Raw genomic sequence first — 23,678 nt, 5'->3', positions numbered from 1 at the left:
GCTGTGGTCAAGCTCTCTGTGATACTTACCTGAAGATCAGGCCCTGGACGATACAACTGAATGTTCTACCCATTAGGAATTCCCATTTTTCAAGTTCAAGTTCAAATTCACATTTATTGTCACATGCACCATTAAGGCACGGTGAAATTTGAGTTTCACTGTACCTTAATGCAGCCATTCAATCAAAAAGAATGCAATACACAATAGAATTTAGCATAAACATCCACCACAGTGGAATCAGTTCTTCACTGTGATGGAAGGCAATAACTTTCAGTCAATCTTCCTCCACATTCACCCGTGGTCGGCACCATGACCCTCTGTAGTCGCTGCTATGGATGGCCCGATGTACAAGCCCTCTCGTCGGGATGCTCGAAACTCCAACGTCGGGACGGGCGGAACGCACTTGGGATTCCCGAATCGGCCTCTTTCTTACCGGAGTCCGCGGCTTTACCATGTTATAGGCCGCAGGCCAACAGTCGGAGCACTTCCTCTGGCGATCCCCAGCAAGGAATCGCCTCGCTCTGCAATGGAAAGTCCTTGTTTTGCTACATAGGCAGGTGTAGCATGGCCTCTTTCTACCTGGAAGCACTTTCTGAATGAGTCAAGAGAGAGAGTCAAGAGTGTTTTATTGTCACATGTCCCAGATGGAACAATGAAATTCTTACTTGCAGAAGCACAACAGAATATGTAAACATGATACACTGTAAACAATATAATAAACTAGAGAGAAAAAAAGTTAATTGTGTGTATATATACACACTCACAATTACACATATATACAAATACATATATATAAGATTAGTGATTTTTGTTCACTGGCTCTATGTCAAATGAATAAGATTATAAAGCGATCTCTTCATTAGGGACTTAGCATCTGCCTGTGAAGTGAACATGTTAAGGATTCTCATCACATGCGATGTATCTAAATTCAGCACCCCTGAGGACAGGTGCAGGGATCACAATGTGCCATTCGCCCAGACCAATTAATTCTGATCCAGACAGCACACCCACATCCCTCTGCCTGCTCCAGATTACTGCATGCCGTCTATGCTAACTGCATCATTCAATGACCACTTGCCCTTCTTATGCCCTGGGCAGCAGTGGCAAAGTCACATATCCATGTAATCCAGCGATGCTGCCTGGCCTGCTAAGTTACTCCGGCACTTTGTGGATCAACCATTGTCTGCAGTTCATTGCACATACAAACAATGATAATACCTTACTTGGTTATAACGAACAATCGATAAAAACAGACATCATTCCATCCCCCATATAGTCTGTTAAAACAAGGCTTTACTACATTACTCATTATGTCTGAGATCAATTGTCTAGCACCACTAAAAAATAGCCTGTCATATGTGAAACCATTCGGCACCTGAACAAGGCGGTGGAATGCCTCTTCAGTAGATGCCAATTGAATTGAATTGAACATAAATGCTGTTTTGGTATAAGGAGTACCAGCGTTATTGTCCTCTGTGACATTAAACAGTGGCAAGAACGCCCCCCATGTCCTCGTGCCAAAGCCATGCTCACAGATAGAGAGGGAGTGGTCATTTTTAAGTCTTGTGCCCAGTGCAGGAAGTGTCCTGCTCCTACAGTTAGGAACAATAGCCTTGGATGTGGGACAAAGAGGTACATTTTGTTTCCCGCCACTCACTATTTTATACAATACTGCTGTCCGGAATTGTCGATGTGCAAGTGAGACTGACTACAAGATTGAGTTCTTTCTTGGGGTCCACAACATTGGATATTACAATGTACATGTAATATGGTCAGTTGGGAAAGATATGAATTTTAAAACTGATGGACAATGGAAGTTAAGTCTTACAGAGCGAAAAAGAAAAGGAAAATGTAAAATAAAGAATATGAGAATACAATTGATTGACAAAGACAATCTCAAGGAGAGTTTATCATGTAGAGCAATGTTTTAATTTACTACACAGTAGCGCAAAATGTTCATACGTGAAAGAGCAGAATTAGGCCATTCGGCCCATCAAGTCTACTTTGCCATTCAATCATGGCTGATCTATCTCTCCCTCTCAACCCCATTCTCCTGCCTTCTCCTCATAACCCCTGACATCTGACAATGAGATCATTTAATTTAAAAGCAGATGATTAGACATGATTTGTTGCATTATGTGATTGTTGCACAGTTCTGCAAATTAAAGTAAGGTCCTCAGTGCACAGGCCACACTTATGAATAGATTTGTCATTATGCATGCAATTCCTATTTGAAACCTCTTTCAAGATAATCCGACACTGGCGCACATACACTGTAGACTTCTAGTGTCGGATGAAAATCTATTCCTATATAATTTAATGAGCCTGTCCCCACATTCCTTCAGGATCGAGCCTCCTGAGAGAGATACTTGTACTTTGTGGTGCGTGGGTCTCAAAAAGGAAGAGAGGAGTCGAGTATTTTGAGAGGCACCTTTAATTATGTTCCTCCCGGTTGTAGGGAGGTCCAAACGAGAGAAAGATGGCACCCAAACCCCTGCCTTTAAACCCTCTGGTTAAGGACCGCCTCCGGACTGAACCACTCCCGGGCCGAGGGGTTCGACAGTATGATGGCGCGACCCTTGGGAGCCACCACAGGACCCCCCAGAACCAGAGGCACGAAACGCACCGGTGGGTGCATGACCCGGCTGGCCCGCGTGCGGAAGTCAGCAGATCGTGGGGCTGGCGGAGGCATAGGTGGAGGGACAGGTCGAGGGAATGGTCGAGGGACCGGCGGGAGGACAGGTGGAGTGACAGGCGGAGGGAGCCGTGAAGGGGGGCGCCCTCGAGGCCGAGGTTGGGCAACCAGCACCGGCTGGTCAATGTCCAGGTGCGCCGGCTTCAACCGGTCAATCGACACGGCCTCCGGCCGGCCCCCCATGTCCAGCACAAAAGTCGTCTGCCCATGTTCCAGCACCCGGAACGGACCCTCGTACGGCCTCTGGAGTGGCGTCCGGTGGGTTTAAAGGCAGGGGTTTGGGTGCCATATTTCTCCCGTTTGGAACTCCCTACAACCGGGAGGAACATAATTAAAGGTGCCTCTCAAAATACTCGACTCCTCGCTTCCTTTTTGAGACGTGATTGAACCACTCCCGGGCCGAGGGGTTCGACAGTATGATGGCGCGACCCTTGGGAGCCACCACAACTTCACCGTTTCTATTCCTAGCAAATTTAACCATTGTCAGCCCTGCCCCATGTGCCCATTACTAATAGCACAATGTCCTGGCAGCTGTCTGCACTCTCGTTTCAGTTTCAGTTTATTTTATTGTCACCTGTACCGAGGTATAATGAAAGGATTTGGTTGCATGCTATCCAGTCAGCGGAATGACAATGCATGATTACAATTGTACACCTTCTCCATAGTCTTCCCTCCACTCAAGTGGTCTATTGCATGATAGACACAAAAAGCTGGAGTAACTCAGTGGGACAAGCAGCATCTCTGGAGAGAAGGAATGGGTGACGATTCGGGTCGAGACCCTTCTTCTACAGAGAACTGGCTGGCAGACAGGAAGCAAAGAGTAGGAGTAAACGGGTCCTTTTCAGAATGGCAGGCAATGACTAGTGGGGTACCTTAAGGCTCAGTGCTGGGACCCCAGTTATTTACAATATATATTAATGATTTGGACGAGGGAATTGCACCTATTTTCTATGTTTCTATGTTTCTATGACCTTCATATAATTTAGCAGTTTGCTTCCCTAATGCCTTGAACAAACGTAGCATTGGCCTTGTATGCAGGATTACTTAACCCCATGCATTCATCCAGGTCATTATTCCTAGAGGTTTATGATTAGTCAGTTTCACTGTGGAAGAAATTAACTTAGAGGGAAATCAAATTGAGACTTCGAGGTCAGCTTCAAGAGACTTTATTGGATGATATCATGGAGAGATGGCGGCAGTTAACTGCTCACCAGTTCTCTGACTTTGCAGCAGAATTAGCCGACAGTTATACTGTGCTGTAACCAACTTTTATTTTTTGTTTGATACATCTGTATGAAAATATGCTTCATCCTTGGCCACATGTTTTCCTATAACTACCATCTACTACATGGGTATTAATTATTTCATTAGTCATAATATACTTTTTAGTTATGTTAATCTTATTCAACAACAGATGGTTAATACAAGTCAAACATAATATAAGGGCATTGTGACATTATTCTATCTCATCTTTCAAGCAGACTGTCCCCCTCTTTGAGCCAATCATAAGCCCCCATTATCTGCAACGTTTCTACGCTACTAACAGTAGGGGGTGGGGGTGTCTGCCATTGACATTCCATCTACTATTGTAATCCAGCATCCAGTACCTTTCCACTGAAGAACAGGCTTCCTTATCTCTGTCCTAATTTTGTTATGTTTACATTCACCATTCAACACATTCCCAGACAAGAGGTAATGCATCTGATTTCTTATTTTGCTGATTGTCACGAACGTCTTCTGCACAGGTGCTGCAGGTTGGGATAAAATCTCTAAGTGCATGGCATTTATGCATTTATGCTTTATGTGAACGCAAGTGCACTTAATGGAGCAACTGAATGTTGATGTAGGTGTCTTGCTGTAACTTTTAATTCAGACCTTTGCTCCATTTGATCATCACCACTGGACAATGTACTGATGCTTATTTATAGAATATCTAGTGTTAATGACTAATGATCAACTTCTAGTTAACAATAATAATAATAATAATACATTTTATTTATGGGCGCCTTTCAAGAGTCTCAAGGACACCTGGAGCTCGTGTGAAAACACACATTAAAATGGCATTCAATACAGGATCTATATCAGTGTTGCTGCTAGAATGGTTCTTCAGCTGTGCACATTTTTTTACTTCCATATTAAGGTTTCCCATGATGAAGTTTTACGCAATGATGCACGTTTATTCATGCTTAATTATGAATGGTTATAGCAAGGCATTGATTCACATTGTGTGTGTGTGAACACACAGCTGCAAACCATGATTCCACGGCAAATATACGTAGTGAGTATGTTTCGTTTTTTTTTGTCTTCAACTGTGTTGTCTGTCAGGTGCAATTTAAGCAAACATTTGTCACGGCAATTCTGCAACATGTTTCCCACACATTGCCTGAAAAAAGACATCAGGGCGATCAATAAACCTTTGCATAAAATTACACTGAGAGCAAATTGTCATTAACTGAAAGGTGAAAAGGCGAAAGTGTTTGGTCCCAAGATTAGTAAACATGCTGCACTCGACATTTGTTTTATAGAAAACTTCTGCCCTGTCCACGACATTCACAAGGCATGCCATGTTCATGTTTAATATGTTCTTCACCTGTCCACAGCCCCCAAACTGGTGTGTAGGAAAGAACTGCTGATGCTGGTTTAAAACAAAGAAAGACACAAAATGCTGGAGTAACTCAGCGGGACAGGCAGCATCTCTGGAGTGAAGGAATGGGTAACGTTTTGGGTGGAGATCTTTCTTCAGACTGATGTCAGGAGAGTAGGCGGTACAGAGATAAAATGTAGTCGGGGACAGTAAGACTGGTGGGAGAACTGGGAAAGGAGAGGGGATGGAGAGAGAGGGAAAGCAAGGGCTACTTGAAGTTAGAGAAGTCAATGTTCATACCGTTGGGGTGTAAGCTACCCAAGCGAAATATGAGGTGCTGTTCCTCCATTACTCCACTATCCCAAACTGGTGTGTTAGGAAACAAAGCCCAGGGCAGCATTGTGCCATTTTAATGAGCGGCTGTTTTTTGCAGAGTCTGACAGAGGGATTTGAAAACAATGTCTTTTGCTGCTGTGATTTTGTGATTTTCAAATTCTTATGTTTGGCTGTGAAAATAAAGGGGGCATTTTGAGCAAGTAAATTCCTATTTGTTTTCTCTAATTGGTGAAGTATTCTTTCACTGGATGTGGAGACCTCAAGTGCTTCAAGAAACCTTGACGAGAGACGTCATCAACCAAGATTGCTCAAACATGGTTCTCCATGTTCAAAGCCGTGTGGCATTTTTCTGGCTGAAGGTCCCAACACTGGACAGTTTAAAGCTCTAGTATTAATTTGTCTCCATCACAGGGGTCAGACTATCGACTGTTGTCCTTTACAGCCCACTGACTCCCACAGTTATCTGGACTACCCCTCCTACCACCCTGCCTCTTGCCAAGACTCTTTCCCCACTCTTCATTTCTCTGTCTCAGCCGCATCTGCTCCCAAAATCTGAGATGTCCTCTTTCTTTAATCGATGTGAATTCTTCCCTGCCCTCAAAGTTGGATCCCTCGAGGACCTGCACCTGAAATGTGTCCCATATTTCTGCTCTTGCTTCCTCCTCCCGCCATACAGAACAAGGATAGACTTCCATTGGTATTCACATGTGACAGCTGTCTGTATATGTCCTCCCTCACATCCATCCAGGGACCCCAGCAGCACTTACAGGTGAGACACTGGTTTTCTGAAGAATCAGTCGGAAGAAGGGTCTCGATCCGAAATGTCACCCATTCCTTCTCTCCAAAGATGTTGCCTGTCCCGCTGAGTTACTCCAGCTTTTGGTGTCTATCACAGGTTTTCTACACCTTTTCCAACTGCAGCTACTGCATTCGGTGTTCTCAATGTGGCCTATTTTACATCGGCGAGATCAAACGTAGAGTAGGTGTACGTTTTGCCCAACACGGCCTGCTGGGTCTCTTGGAACTGCTAAACATTTTAAGTCTCATTTCCATTGCCATACTGACCTTTCTGGCCTGGGCCTCCTCTTTGCTAGAGTTAGGCCACATGCAAACTGGAGAAACAACACCTTATGATTCCACTTGGGTAGCTTACAACCTAACGCTATGAACATTGAATTCTCTTATTTTAGTTAACTAACCTACAAACAACCTTACCTGTTCTCCCTCCCCCCTTTTTCCCCTCACTTCCCTGTGACCTACTTGGATTTGCACCCGTTTCTCCCCTTCTCCCCCCTCCCTCCCTCCACCCACCCCCCACATTCCTTCCCCAACCCCTTCTATATTCCTTCCTCTGGCTTCTTCAATCCTTATTTTGCACTTTTTGTCTTTTCATCTCTGGCCTTTGTCCAATCAGCTACCTATCAAAAACCACACTCACCTGTATCTTCTACCTATCACTTGCTGTGCTTTGGTCTGTACCTCTCTTCCCGTTATCATCCCCCACCATAATCAGTTTGAAGAAGGGTCCCAATCAAAAACGTCACATCCATGTTTTCTCGAGATGCTGCCTGGCCTGCTGAGTGTCTTTTGAGCATTCTGAGCACTTTGTATTTTTTTGTTGTGAACCCGCATTTACATTTATAAAGTCATGGAGCCATACAGCATGGAAACAGGCCCTTCAGCCCAACTTGCTCATGCTGACCAAAATGCCCCATTTATACGTCCCATCTACCTGTGTTTGGCCCATATCCCTCTAAACCTTTTCTATCCATATACTTTGTGTCTCCATCTTCATCGGGGAAACTTGGTGTCTAAATGCTAAAGAGTCCTACAAGCTTAGAGGGGCAATACCGTACATACAGATATGAAGATAGACACACAAAGCTGGAGTAACTCCGTGGGTCAGGCGGCATCTGTGGAAAAAGGAATAGGTGACGTTTTGGGTCGAGTCCCTCCTTCTTCAGTCTGAAGAATTTCTCCAGAGATGCTGCCTGAACCTCTGAGTTACTCCATCTTTTTGTGTCTATCTTCGTTTTAAACCAGCATCTGCAGTTCCTTCCTACATGTACAGATATGATTCAATCGTTGAAATTCTTTATATTTCATGATCCAATAAGCACACATGGACAAATCAAAATGATGATGACACGTGGCATGTATGTTGATTTTTACTTCACTCTAGTCCACTGATTTTTTGACCAAAGTTATACAGCAACAGGTTCAGAAGAACGACCAAAAACGTTGAAAAGCTTCAGTTGCATTTGTGGATGCATTGATGATCTCTTTCTCTGTGATCTGCCACACTGTGTCGAAATGAATAACATTAGGCTTTGACATGGAATGTGTAGGAAGGAACTGCGGATATTGATTTAAACCGAAGATAGACACACGCCAGGTCCTCCTTTGTTGTATAGATGACGTTTCAGGACGTTTGTAGATACATTAGCTGCAGTAAAATTGCACTTATTGTGTATGGAGTGAATGAGAAAGTGAAATATCATAGTGAAGATGGTTGTGAACGATTGCAGCACGATCTGGATTGATTGGCCAGGTGGGCGGAGGAATGGTTGAACAAATTTAATACCGAGAAGTAGGTATGTTACAATACTTACCTTCAGCGGCGCTGCAATTCTGCCACTGGCCGTGTGCGCGATTTTGGCGCCTTTGAAGGGGGGGGGCTGGGTTAAAATGCGTTTTTTTCCTACCTTGTCCTGGAATATATTTGGTTGGAGTGCAAGCTTTTGCTGAAGAATCGTTCCGACGGGCGTTCTGTGTATTTTTTTTTTTAATTGCCCGACAATTTCATCGCTGGAGTAATTTTAAAATCAGCTTCTAAAGCCGTCAACGCCGACAACGGGGACGGATTTCAGGTACGGGACAGGTAAAATAAAGCCATTAATTATATGTATCCTTAAAATGGTCCTTAAGATGCCTTAAATTCACATTTTAAGTTGCGAAACGGTGATTTAGTCCCCATCCGAACCGGTAGTGTTTTCCATGCAGATATGGGTCTAAATTCACTGCAAACCGTAACGTTCCAAATGATCGCGTTCCAGAAAAACCCACTTGCAAGATGATTTAAATGGCCTTTAATTTACAGGTATTAAACATTAAATTCCTTCCATTTGGCCTATAAATCCATGACAGTGAGATTTAAAAATTATGTTATATTGTGAATTCTTGTGTGAATGTTATTTGGACACTTAGGCTATTTAAAAAATGTTAATCTATTCTTAAGAAATTGATAGATGTTTAGGTCTAGTAATTGAATTTTGTAATTAGCTACAATAAGTTAACTAACTAATTATATGCTTTAATTTCAAGTCATCTAAGTAAGATTGTTTCATATTTGTTTCAGAATGCTTCAATCTACAATAACTGAAAATTTCTTTCAGTTCTCTTAATTTTTAAGAAAGTTATGGCCATTTGACTGTCCTCGATCACAGCTTTTGTGTTAAGTCAATGGAAAAGCAATAGGGAACAAGATGCTAATTTACGAGTATGAAAATGGCCATAACATTTTTAATACTGAAGATATGAAAGTGAATTAGGTGTCAAAGTAAACGTCTTGTTATGCTTTATCTGATGGGATAAATTACAGACTAGATTTTTAAAATCTCAAAATGTTGTAACATTGCTACAAGAAGTGTGTTGTATTGCAATTTGGGACGTCGAACAAGGGCAGGACCTACACAGTAAATGGTAGGCCTCTGGTAGTGTTGTAGAGCAGGAGGGTCTTGAAGTACAGGTGCATGGTTCCTTGAAGGTTGAGTCGCAGGTAGATAAGGTGGTCAAAAAGGCTTATGGCACTTGGGCCTTCATCAGTTAGAGTATTGAGCATAGAAGTTGGGAGGTCATGTTGCAGTTGTATATGACGTTGGTGAGACCGCATTTAGAATATTGTGTTCAGTTCTGGGCACCATGTTATAGAAAAGATATTGTCAAGCTTGAAAGGGTTCAGAAAAGATTTACGAGGATGTTGCCAGGACTAGAGGGTGTCAGCTACAGGGAGAGGTTGATTAGACTGGGTCTCTATTCCATGGAGCGTAGGAGGATGAGGGAGATTTAAAAGAGGTATACAAAATCATGAGAGGAATGAGAGAGTCTTTTACCCAGAGTAGGGGAATCAAGGAGCAGAGGACATAGGTTCAAAGTGAAGGAGAAAAGATTTAATAGGAATCCGAGGGGTAACTTTTTCACGCGGAGGTGGTGGATGTATGGAACAAGCTGTCAGAGGAGGTAGTTAAGGCTGGGACAATCCCATCGTTTAAGAAACAGTTGGACAGGTATATGGATACGACAGGTTTGGAGGGATATGGACCAAGCGCCTGCAGGTGGGATTAGGGTAGATGGGACATTGTTGACCTGTGCGGGTGAGTTGGGCTGAAGAGCCTGTTTCCACACTTTATTACTCTATGACTCTAACTAATGTGAACGGGTGATCAATGGTCGGCATTGACTCGGCGGCTGAAAGCCTGTTTCCGTGCTGTGTCTCTAAAGATGTTAGAACTTTGTAAATACTTGAAGTGCCGTATATTCACTGTAACGCAGCGTGCAATCCGACATCGCAATGATTTTGAATATCATGAATATATAAAATGCAGGACCTCTCAATATATATTTCAACCTTTCAACGTGTAGAAAAGGAGCTTTTTAACAATCATAAATTGAATGTAGGAAGCTGAAGCAAATTGAATACAGGAAGCTGAAGCAACTTCCTGTCCACATCAGTTGCTGTGTGAATGCTATATTCCACAAAGCTCCCCAGGTCTAACAACTCATGGTTCAGCTGTGGTGTGGTGATGAAAACTTTGCTGTTCACCTTGTAGAAGCTGCAGGATGACAAAGGTTAAGATAGCTGTACAGCACAAGGTTAAGATAGCTGACGTAGACACAAAATGCTGGAGAAACTCAGCAGGACAGGCAGCATCTATGGAAAGAAGGAATGGGCGACGTTTCGGGTCGAGACCCTTCTTCAGACTGATGTCAGGGGAGGGGGCGGGACAAAGAGAGAATGTGGTCGGAGACAGTAAGACTAGTGGGAGAACTGGGAAGGTGAAGGAGATGGAGAGAGAAAGCCAGGGCTATCTGAAGTTAGAGAAGTCAATGTTCATACCACTGGGGTGTAAACTACCCTTAAGATAGCTGTACAACACAATGTTCAAGCTGCAGTATAACAAAGGTTAGGATAGCTGTACAGCACAACAACCTTTCGCCATTCATTCACGCACATCAATGCTCCTGATAGGTGTTCCTTGACACACACCACAATGTTTTGGGATGGGTATTCCTAGACGCACACTACAAGGTTCGTGATGTAGAAAATTAAATAAAGGATTAAATAGCATGTAGGTTTACTTGTATTGGTGTTATTGCATTTGTATATTAATGTTTTGAGAACGTATTGTTATGTGTGATAAGAAATTAGTAAGTGCGCTCAATTGCAAGGGTCAAAATCTGTATAAAAGATGTTATACATTGCAATTGGAATTTCAGAGTCGTGCAGTAACTGGGATTGTGCTGATCTCCTGTGCACTAGTAAATAAAGTGTGTCTGGAAAATGAATGCAACTTGTCTGAGTCCAGTTGATCGGCAACGACCACCTCTCTTGTTTTTCTCATTCCAAACTCGCAGGCCTGAATGCGATGTGTTTGCTGAGTAACATTTCTGTTGCTGATTCATCAAACGTCACACGCAAGTTGGACTTTAATGGTCCATAAATGTAGAATGAGGGAGGTTCAAGTGCACTGCACGGCGACAATTAAATCATGTTGATGCTTTCAAATGATCTTGCTCTTAAATATTTTCACGTCTGTTTACGGTTACATTTTATTATTTATTGGTCTGGAGAGGTCTCCAGCAAGATGGTGCCCATTCCAACTGCCTTGGAGAAGGTGTTGGTGAGCCATCCTCTTGAACTGCTGCCGTGGGCCTGATGAGGTGACAGCACATCCCACACCCCTGTGGAGGGAATTAATCTGCAAATAACAAACATAATTCCAAACTTTAAACATCTCTCGATGAACCTGTTAGCTTTGAACTGCCTTTCACATCATTTTTTTCCATCAAAATAAAGTTCATTCAGAATTAAAATTATATACAAAACAAGGTCTGTGCTAAAATTCTTCCGACATTCTCGGTGGGTATACGTACATTCATTTGTGTCGTAACGTAGTGTTCACAAATATTTTACCCGGCACCATTGCCACTCATGTGCCCCCTTCCCTCATTAGAGGGGCGTCAACCCCTCTGTCCTACACATTGCCGATGGTATCCTTGAGCTGTGCCAGGCTGCCTGAGATTTTCCTACCAGGTACAGCACAGGTTTGGTCCGGGTGGATCACGGATTCCAGAGCAGACTTGACCTGGTTGGCGATGGCCTTGGGCAGGATCTTACAACCATCACACAAAGCAACCTCCCTTCCATTGACTCCATTTATACCTCACGCTGCCTCGGCAAGGCCAGCAGCATAATCAAGGACGAGTCGCACCCTGGCCACTCCCTCTTCTCCCATCGGGCAAAAGGTATAGATGTGTGAAAATGCACACCACCAGATTCAGGGACAGTTTCTTCCCAGCAGTTATCAGGCAACTGAATCACCTACCAAGGTTTCAAGGTCAGTTTATTGTCACATGTACCAATTAAGGTACAGTGAAACTTGTATTACCATACAGCCACACAAAAAAAAAGCAACAAGACACACAGCTACATAAAGGTTAACATAAACATCCACCACAGCGGCTTCCCCACATTCCTCACTGTAATGGAAGGCAATAGAGTCCACTCTTCTTCCTCTTTTAATCTCGCACGGTCAGGGAAGTCGAATCATCCGCTGTCGGGGCGATTGAAGCTCCCGCAGCCGGCAGTGGAAGCCCCCGCGTCAGGACGATCGAAACTCCCGCATCGGGGCGGTCGAAGCTCCAGCGGCTTAGAGTTCCCGAAGTCGATCTCTAACCAGAGACCGCGAGCTCCACGATGTTAAAGTCCCGCATTTGGAGCCCCAAAGTCGATCCCCGGGAGGGATCGCGAGCTCCGTGATGTTAAATCCGCAGGCTCCCACGGTGGAGCTCCTGAAGCCGGTCTCCAGCAAAGGCCGCAAATTCCTCGATGTTAGGCCACAGTGCCGACGGAGATACGATACGGAAAAAATTCATATCTCCGTCGAGGTTAGAGGTTAGAAAAAGTTTCCCCCAACTCCCCCCCCCACCACCCCCACGTAACAGAAGCTGAAGAACACTAAAAACATACACATACTGTAAAACAACAGAGAAGGAAGGGACAGACAGACTGTTGCTGGCGCCACCTAGTGGACCACAACCAGAGATCAGTGCTGAACTACTATCTACCTCTTTGGTGACCCTCAGACTATCTTTGAACGGACATTACAACCTTTACCTTGCACTAAACTTTATTCCCTTATCATGTATCTATACACTATAAATGGATCGATTGTAATCATGTATTGTCCTTCTGCTGAGTGGTTAGCGTGCAACAAAAGTTTTTCACTGTACCTCGGTACACGTGACAATAAACTAAACTGAAACATTTAGCAACGAGATGGGGCTTCAATCCTTAATCTCCCTCTCCTGCTTGTAGATGAGAGTGATGCTGCCCTTCCTCATAGAGTCTGACACTGCACAGCATTGCTTATATTGTGGACAGATAGAATTAATGTGGAAATCTCCATAGGTTTGTATCAAACATGATATGGGGCAATTCACGCTTTAACTTTCTGGCAAAACTATGACAGAAAGCCGTCTTCACCATGAAAGAAATCTGCAATCAGCAGCACAAGATCATATCGTTTAACTGACTCAGCGCCTTTACCCAATAATTAGATGATGCACAAAGCCCAGGTGAGAACTGAAGGAGCGTTAACTCAAGCTATATGATACATGGGGAAGACTAATGGAACAATGCAAAGGCTTCAGAACGTAGACACAAAATGCTGGCGTAACTCATTGGGACAGGCTGCATCTCTGGATAGAAGGAATGGTTGAAGTTTTGGGTCGAGACTCTTCCCGAAATGTCACCCAGAGATGCTGCCTGTCTCGCTGAGCTACAGTACTTCAGCATTTTGTGTTTATCTTCAGTGTAAACCAGCATCTGCAGTTCCTTCCTACAGGATTCAGAACGTGTTCCATTCATCTCCAGTGATCCCTCTCAGCTTCACGAGGGCTAAATGTACACAAGACAGAGCATAGACATCATGGCCAAAGGAGCTGGAGGGTCAGACAATACGAGTGGTGGACCTGTTCACACACACTGTTAGAGTCAGAACACCACGACTGGCTTTGTGTTTATCATGCTAGATTAACTCTTCTTGTGGCACATGAGAGTAAATGCATTTATATAGTTCACAGCCAGATCAATGTCCCTTCCATTAATGAACTATTTTGAAAGTAAAGATTCTAGGTACGTGAGCAAATTTAAAAGCACCGTTAATCTTTCAGCATTCAACAAGTTACAAGGAGGTGATTAACTAGTTAACGTTAATAACTTGAATAAAATATGTGAACCAAGTGCTTGGTTAGTGTTCTGGGATCTTTACCATACAGCAATGAATCTTGAATTAGGTCTTTGATTAATTGTATTAAATGTATTTGTTCAAATACTAATGAACTGATTTGGGGGAAAGAGATGGACAGGGAAAAGGACAAAAATGGTGAACAGTGTAGGAAGGAAATGCAGATGTTGGTTTAAACTGATTAAAGACACAAAGTGCTGGAGTAACTCAGCGGGCCAGGCAGCATCTCTGGAGAGAAGGAATGGGCAATGTTTTGTGTCGAGACTCTTCTTCAGACTAAAGTAGGGTCTCAACCCGAAACATCACCCATTCCTTCTCTCCGATTATGCTGCGCGTCCCGCTGAGTTACTCCAGCACTTTGTGTCTAAATATGGTGAGCATGCCGATATTCCAAGTCTGGTGTTTGTCTCCTACCTCACTTCACCACTTCCAAAGTATCAATCCACAACCACAACTACTTAAGTGCCCAGTCCCTTGGCAAAGTGTGTAGTTTCAGCAGGCAGATGCCCACACCGTCAGAGTAGCTGAAAGCAATCCGATTTGGAGCTTTGCTGCTCATGAATGTCTCTTCTTTACAAACTGTGCAAATGGGTGATTTAAACCTAGTTTTATTCCAGGTGGTTTCTGCCCTAACAAACAAGTTTTGTAATCGGCAGCTGACATTTACCATTTAGTTAATTAAACAGAGTAATAGACCATGTATCGCAGTACAACATGACTAAATACATGATGAGATCTGTAATTAAAACATAATAATTGACATGCAGTTGTGTGGAAATGGGTTGTAAACAATTATACCATCACCTTCAATGTGAAAATTAAGTTACAGCTAATTATATGTTCCAAAATCCTTTTCCAAATGAAATATTTGTTCCTTACCTTCTGTTGGTATCTTACTGGAAATCCATTACAAAGCTAATGTAATTTCAGCACAAATTAAAAGCATTTTTGAAATATTCAATATTCCTTTTGAAGAAATGTGTTTATGCACATTTCCATCAATGGATACTTTGAAATTGTTTATTTGGCTGTAGATTTGGGCAATGGATGATAATGGTTGCTAATGTATCATAAGTGATAGGAGCAGAATTAGGCCATTCGGCCCATCATGTCTTCTCCACCATTCACGCATGGCTGATCTATCTCTCCTTCCTAACCCCATTCTCCTGCCTTCCCCCCATAGCCCCTGGCACCCGTACTAATCAAGAATCTATCTATCTCCGCTTTTAAAATATCCATTGATTTGGCCTACACAGCTTTCTGTGGCAAAGAATACACAGATTCACCACCCTCTGACTGAAGAAATTCCTCCTCATCTCCTTCCTAAAGGAACATCCTTTAATTCTGAGGCTGTGATCTCTAGTCCTGGACTCTCCCACTAGTGGAAACATCCTCTCCACATCCACTCTATCCAGGTCTTTCATTATTCTGCATGTTTCAATGAGGTCCCCCCTCATTCTTCTAATCCAGTCAGTATCCTACCTGCCTTTGAGCTGAAGAAACAAATTGGACGTATTCAGCGACTCAATTAATGTTTAATTGAAGCATCATAACTTGTGGAGTCTGTGCAGATGTTGCAGGAACGCCAAGGAATCTTCTATTTCTCTGAAGCGGGTGTACAGGCCCTGGGTATACGGTACAGAGAAAAGATGCCCGTAACAGAGATGACGGAAACTCTCTTCAGTGAATGCAAAAGGTAGATGTACAGCAGGCTGCATTGAACTTGATTACCAGGCAATGATCCGTCCCTCTCTCCTGCACCACCTTTCCAAGCCTGAACCAACAGCAGCCAACCAGCTAAAATTCCAGGTACCTGTGGTGCTCTTATGGACATCTCAAAACATATCAGAACATAAGGGTTTCTGCTGAAGATAGACACAAAATGCTGGAGTAACTCAGCAGGACAGGCAGCATCTTTGGGGAGAAGGAATGGGTGACGTTTCAGGTCGAGATCCTTCTTCAAACTGAGAGTCCAGTTCCAGACCTTAGAGTTTCTGCTGTTGAGTTGTTAAAGTCTCACTGAGGGAATTCCTATGACATTTACACTTAAAGGCCCCCATTAAATTTGGAACTAATAATCTAGGTTAGCATCTGGTAAATGGAACTACTGGTGGCGAACCTCAAGCCAAAGAAGGAGCAAAGAACATGTAAGATGTGAAAAAGACATATCCAAGCAGATTATCTTTGATCATCCCTTTAGATGTGTTGAGTTATTTGTTTCTGGCTAACCATGAGTGGGTCAGGTTCTTGAGATCCAACAAACGCTGCCTTCCAAATGCATGAAGAGATTGACATGGAGTCAAAAGGAACTGCAGATGCTGGTTTACAAAAAAAACAACAAGTGCTATAGTCTTCTTCTTGTGTATGGCATGCACAGCCTATAGTTGTGGGACAACTTGTTCTATTTGATCTTATTTGATTGTGCACGCCGGTTTGATTGCATTCCTCGAAACAGGGCGGACCACGTGCAATCTTCCACCCCAAAGTGCTGTAGTAACTCAATGGGAAACAAGATATGGAAGGTGTGAAAAGATTGTCGGCTTTGATCTGTTGTCTTCTCACCTTACATTTTCTTTGTGCCCTTTCTTATCTAATTTCCTCTCTCCCCTGACTCCCTAGACTGAAGAAGGGTCTCGACCTGAAACATCACCAATTCTTTCTATCCAGAGATGCTGCCTGTTCCGCTGAGTTACTCCAGAAAGTTGTGTCCATCTTCAGGTTAGATAGCATCTCTGGAGAACATGGATACATGACGTGTAAGGCCAGGACTCTTAGACTCCAGAGTTCAGAGATTTACATGCCCAGGCAAACATTTAAAGACAGCATGCTGCATATACCTACGGTTTGCAGCAAGACATTTGCCTCTCCTCATGTATGCCAAAGGAATTGTGAATTAAAGAGAAATGGGAAATAACCGCAGAGGAATTCCACACACAATAACGAAGGAGGTCCGTGTGGCAATTTTCAAAAGACAAAAAATTCCTAACATGTAAAAATCCATTTGTAGCTTTTAGAATAAATATCCTATAGCTGAACTGCCAGCAATTTTAAATGAACATTGGCTAAATGAGGGAACTAATTGATGTGACTGAGACCTCGGGGAACAATAATGAAGTATTTTCATCCTTGTAGTGCAACCTTCAAAATATGCAGATAATCTGGGTTCATAAATTTACAAGTGATAGGAGTAGAATTAGGCCATTCGGCCCATCGAGTCTACCCCCCATTCAATCATGGCTAATCTCTGCCTCCAAATCCCATTTTCCTGCCTTCTCCCCATAACCCTTGACACCCATTCTAATCAAGAATTTGTCTATCTCCACCCTAAAAATATCCACTCACTTGGCCTCCGCAGCCCTCTGGGGCAAGGAGTTCCACAGATTAACTTCTCTCTGACCAAAGAGGTTCCTCCTCACCTCCTTTCTAACGGAGCGCCCTTTAATTCTGAGGCCATGACGTCTGGTCCTAGACTCTTCCCACAAGTGGACACATCCCCTCCACATCCACTCTATCTATGCCTTTCATTATTCTGTGAGTTTCAATGAGGTCCCTCCTCAACCTTCTAAACTCCAGCAAATAGAGGCCCAGTGTCATCAAACACTCAACATATACTAAGCCAATCATTCCTGGAATCATTCCAGATTATAAACTGGTCCTTCATAGCAAGCTTTATTGCATCATCAAGCAGTGGCTGCGTGTTGTACTTTCCTTATGATATTTAATTTACATCGGTTTTGAATAGCAAAAGCAGAATACAATGCAACATCTGCAACTACATTGTGTATTTAGTGCAAACACCCAAGGACTAATTTTGACAGTTTCTTTCCTGTGGGTTTGACAGATTTGCCAAATCTGTACACAGAGTTATCTACTCAATGCCTGTCTGTGTGTGGTCACCATCAAAGGGCAGTGGGCTGGTGGGTACAGATCCTTCTGTACCACAGTCACATTCAAATGTTTGTAACCACGCCCTTTGAACAATAATATATCACGCAACAAAGGCTTTTCACTGTTCCTCGGAACACATGACAATAGAGTAAACGAAACTAAACTAAAGACAATAGACAATAGACAATAGACAATAGTTGCAGGAGTAGGCCATTCAGCCCTTCGAGTCAGCACATCCATTCAATGTGATCATGGCTGATCATCCACAATCAGTACCCCGTTCCTGCTTTCTCTCCATATCCCTTAACTCTGCGATCACTAAGAGCTCTATCTAACTGTCTCTTGAAAGCATCCAGAGAACCAGCCTCCACAGGCCTCTGAGGCAGTGAATTCCACAGACTCACAACTCTTTGTGTGAAAAAGTTTTTCCTCATCTCCGTTCTAAATGGCTTACCACTTATTCTTAAACTATGGGCCCTGGTTCTGGACTCACACAACATCGGGAACACGTTTCCTGCCTCTAGCATGTCCAAACCCTTAATAATCTTACCTGTATCAATATGTTTCCCTCTCATCCTTCTAAATTCCTGAGTATACAAGCCCAGCCGCTCCAATCTATCAACATATGACAGTCCCGCCATCCCAGGAATTAACCTCATGAACCTACGCTGCACTCCCTCAATAGCAAGAATGTCCTTCCTCAAGTTTGGAGACCAAAACTGCACACAATACTCCAGGTGTGGTCTCACTAGGGCCCTGTACAACTGCAGAAGGACCTCTTTGCTCCTATACTGAACTCCTCTTGTTAGCCATGATCACATTAAATGGTGGTGCTGGCTCGAAGGGCCGAATGCTGCTCCTATTGATAATTGTCTATTCTCTATTGTCATGATTTTAGTATACTTCAATAGGTTTACTCCTCAGCGCTCCATGCTCTGAATAATGTCCCAGCCTACCCAGCCTCTCCCTATAACTCAAGCAGATATATTAGTAGTATTTTAAAGACTATCAGATAAGCATATCAATACACAGAGAATGGAGGAATATGGTTTATATGGGTAAATAACATCCAGGTAATGTTCCAGTCAATTTCCTGCCCCCTTTCCAACTTACTGCCATCCCTGCTATGGATGAGTGGCCAGAATAGCATACAATACTCCAAGTGAGGTCTCACCAACGACTGGTACAACTATCTCAGCATGTCTCACCTTTTGTACTTAAACCCTTCCCCATGAAGCCCAGCTTGCCACTTTTTCCACCATCCTTGATACCTGAACCCCAGCTTTCATTGAAAAATGCACCGGTACTCCTAGATTTCTCCGTTAAATGTGAATACAATTTTAGCCCTCCTCATGTCAGTGGCCTCAAGCGATGGATAGGGAGTGTTGGATGATGAACAACGATATAAAACTGTTATGCAGCAGTGTGGATTATAAGAAGAATGTAGAACGTGGAACTGTACAACACAAGAACAGCTTCAAAGTCGTCTTGTCGAGTCTCATTGTCTGTAACTAGTTTTCAGCTAGCCCTCAGCTAACAATGGCATCGTTACTTTGCATATCTTTCATTCATTTGTTCTATATCTCTCGATATCACTCTCTATATCTCTTGTTTTCCTTTCCCCTGACTCTCAGTCTGAAGAAGGGTCTCGACCCAAAACCCATCTCTCCAGAGATGCTGCCTGCCCCGCTGAATTACTCCAGTAATTTGTGTCACTCTTCGGTTTAAACCAGCATCTGCAGTGCCTTCCTACTCAAGAACAGACCCCTCAGCCCACATTGGCTGTGGTGAACTTGATGCTATGATCATCCTTTATCTGCTTGCACATTACCCACATCCCTCCACTATCTGCAAATCAATATACCTATCCAGTACTTTTAAATGCTACTAACATCTCTGTGTCAACCACCAACCCTGGCATTGTGTTCCTAGCACTCACCACCCTCTGTGTAAAAAGCTTATCTGCACATCTCACCTTAAAGCTATATCTGCTAGTATTTGATTTTTCCATCCTGGGAAAAAGAATCTGACTGTCTTCCATATCTATGCCTCACATAATTCTACATCAAGTCTCCCCGCACCCTCTGGCATTCCAGACAAAACAGTCCAAGTTTGTCCAACCTCTCCCTGTGGCTAATACCACATAATCCAGGCATCATTACATAGAAACATAGACAATAGGTGCAGGAGGAGGCCATTTGGCCCTTCGAGCCAGCACCGCCATTCATTGTGATCATGGCTGATCATCCCCAATCAAAACCAGTGCCTGCCTTCTCCCCATATCCCTTGATTTCACTAGCCCATAGAGCTCTATCTAACTCTCTCTTAAATCCATCCAGTGACTTGGCCTCCACTGCCCTCAGTGGCAGGGAATTCCACAAATTCACAACGCTCTGGGTGAAAAAGTTTTTTCTCATCTCAGTCTTAAATGGCTTCCCTTTTATTCTAAGAGCTTCCCCTTTATTCATTCTGATATAGTGAATGGATATGGACATGGAATACAGTGTGACAAGTATGAGATCATCCACTTAGAGAAATAAATAATAAGTATTTTTGAAATTGTCTTCTTCTTCGAGTCCGTTGCAATCTCAGATGTCGTTCTGCCAGTATCTGGCGCAGGTCACAGCTGGTCGGGTCGGTTCAGCCAGGTCCTGGGGGCTGCACTGGGGGGCGTTGTCACACTCCAGTAGGTGGGACATTGTCTGTACTGCTCCACAGCTGCATGTGTCTTCTGCCTGGTAGTTCTATGCTTTCATAAGTGCTTTGCACCTCCCCTGCTCCACTCGTAATCTGTTGAGGGTCTTCCAGGTTGGCCATGGGGGGTCGTGCCCGCTGGCGAGGCATTCAGTCGGAGTGATTCCTCTCTCCATCCAGTCGTGGGCTCGTGTGTTGAGCTGGTTCCATTCATCTTTCCAGATGTTGGTCCTTGCTGTTTCTTTGGTTGTCTGGAGAGGTGGGACTGTCTGCAAGAAACTGGCTCTGGATTTCAGTCGGGGTGGAGGTGCTGTGTGTCCGTGCAGGGGGTGCCTGGTATCGATCTCCTGTGCTCTCCGCTCGTCTTGGGCGACGATGGATCGTCTGATATGGGGGGGGGGGCAATACCAGCTAGGGCGTAGAGGCACGGGACTGGCATTGTCTTTATGCATCCCGTGATAATGCGGCAGGTGTCGTTGAGGGCTGTGTCAACCAGTTTGGTGTGGTGGGAGCGGCTCCAGCTTGAGCACGCGTATTCAGCTGTGGAGAAGCACAGGGCTAGGGCTGTTGCACGGATGGTTGGTGGATCAGCGCCCCACTTTGAGTTTACCAGTTTGCGCAGGATGTTGTTGCGAGTGTTGACCTTGGCTTTGGTGTTCTGAAGGTGGGTTTTGAAAGAGAGTGTCATGTCGAGTGTGACTCCGAGGTACACGGGGTGGAAGTGGTTGGAGAGTTTGTGGCCATCCCATGAGACGCTCAGTTGTTTTCCTGCATCTCGATTTTTAAGATGGAAGCTGCCTAGTTGGGTTTTTGATGGGTTGGGTTTCAGGTGGTTGTTATTGTAGTAGGTTGTCATCTCTTGGAGGGCGCTTTCCAGGACAGACTCGATCTTCTGGAAGTTCTCCTGTTGGGTGGTGATGCAGAGGTCATCAGCATAGATGAAGCGGCGGCATTGTGGGGGAAGTGGTTGGTCGTTGGTGTAGATGTTGAAGAGGAGGGGGGCCAGTACGCTGCCTTGTGGTAGGCCATTCTTTTGGGCTTTCCATTTGCTCTTCTTGTCGTTTAGTGAAATGGTGAAAAGTTGAAAGATGTTGGTGTTCACATGAACTTGGGCATCATCGTGTCTTAATTACTGAAAATATCTAGGTAAAGCAAGTAATTAGGAAGAAAATGTTATTTCGATGTTATTAAAAAGGATTTGAGCTTAACATTAAAGATGTTTAGTTTAGCTAAGATTAGTTTAGTTTAGTTTAGTGATTCAGTGTGGAAACATGCCCTTGGGCCCACTGATTCTGCACCGACCAGCAATCACCCGAACACTAGTTCTACAGTATATACTAGGAACAATTTACAGAAGCCAATTGAACTACAAACATGCATGTTTTTGGAATGTGGGAAGAAACCGGAGCACCCGGAGAAAACCCATGCAGTCAAGGGGAGAGCGTACAAACTCCATACAACAGCACCCTTAGTCAGGATCGAACCCGGGTCACTGGCGCTATAAGGCAGTAACTCTACCTTTGTGCCACCTTGCCGCCACTTGATCCAATTAGATAACGTCTTGGTGATACCACACCTAAAATATTGTGTGCAAGTCTGATCTCCCTGTCAATGTACAGACTTGCAATTCAGAAAGTTCTAAGGTTCACCAGATTGATTCACTCAATGGGGGAAATTTGATTTATGAGGAGAAATTAAACACATTTTTTTTGTGATGTCTTAATTTTGGAAGCAAGAGAGACAATCTCATTTAAATAATATACCTTGTTACAGGTTCTAACACCATAGATGATAATTCCCCTGGCTGGGATGCCTAGAATCTGGAGTCACATAATAAGCAGGCTACCATTGGAGTCTGGAGATGAGAAGAAATTGCTTTGGAATTTACCAGCCAAGTGGAGGCTAAATCCCAGGGTTCCAGAAGAGCTTTGTGTAGATTTTAATAGATCGATAGGCAGTCAAGTGATACGGGGTTAGTGTTGAAAATTGATACTGAGATGAAAGATTAGGCACGATGGTATTGAATGATGGAACAGGCACAGGGGACCAACAGGCCTACTCGTGCTTCTATTTCTTCTGGTTCTTAAAAAAAATGAAACATAGTGTGTGGCACCAGCTGTGATATTGATAAAATGGTTCCAAGCGTTCTGAAATCTGATTTATAGTTACAGCTCAGTTCACCTTAGTTATTTAATTCTGCACGCTCAGAAATGCTGTGAGTATCACAGGAGCCTTCTATCCTAGTTCAGGCTAAACAACTCCCTCTTGACAAACTATCAAAGCTTTTCAACCAAACACTAAAATGGGATAAAAACAACATGTGTTTATTTCAGTGTTGTTTATTTCAGTGCCAGAAAGAGATATACTGTGCTCTGGAACTTAGAGTTTGGGAAGACAAGAAGCGGATAGGAAAAGTAATGCCCCTGTCCCACTTAGGCGATTTTATCGGCAACTAGGCTGTCGCCACATGGTCGTGGGGTGACGCGTGCATGGTCGTGAGTTGTCTCCACAAGTCGCCTAAAGAGTCGTAACGTTTCTGGTGGCCGCTGGATTTTGAAATGTTCAAAACTTTTCGGCAACTGTGGACTTGACGTAGCTTGTCCTCTCTTGTTGTAGGTGATGTCGTAGGTTGTCGCCAGGATGACGCAGGTTGTCGCCAGGTGACGTTGGTTGTCGAAGGGTGCTGACTTTGGTGAATTCCATTGGCGACTACCTACGTAAACCTATGTCATCCGGCGAGAGGTACCGGCGACTGAATTGTTTTCAGTTGCCGCCGGCAGGGTCGTTGCTTGTCATAGCTTGTCGCCGGTGGACGTAGGTTAATTTTGGTTGTCGTAGGTTGTCGCCTGTGAGGTTGTAGGTAGTGTATGTGTGGTCGTAGGTGGACGTCCTAAGTCGCGACGATTGGGTCGCCAGTTGTCGTTAGCTTGCCGTAGCTTGACGTCGATTAGGT

This window comes from Amblyraja radiata, chromosome 25 (genome assembly GCF_010909765.2).
Source record: "Amblyraja radiata isolate CabotCenter1 chromosome 25, sAmbRad1.1.pri, whole genome shotgun sequence".
Lineage (NCBI taxonomy): Eukaryota > Metazoa > Chordata > Chondrichthyes > Rajiformes > Rajidae > Amblyraja > Amblyraja radiata.
This window is presented reverse-complemented; position numbering follows the sequence as displayed.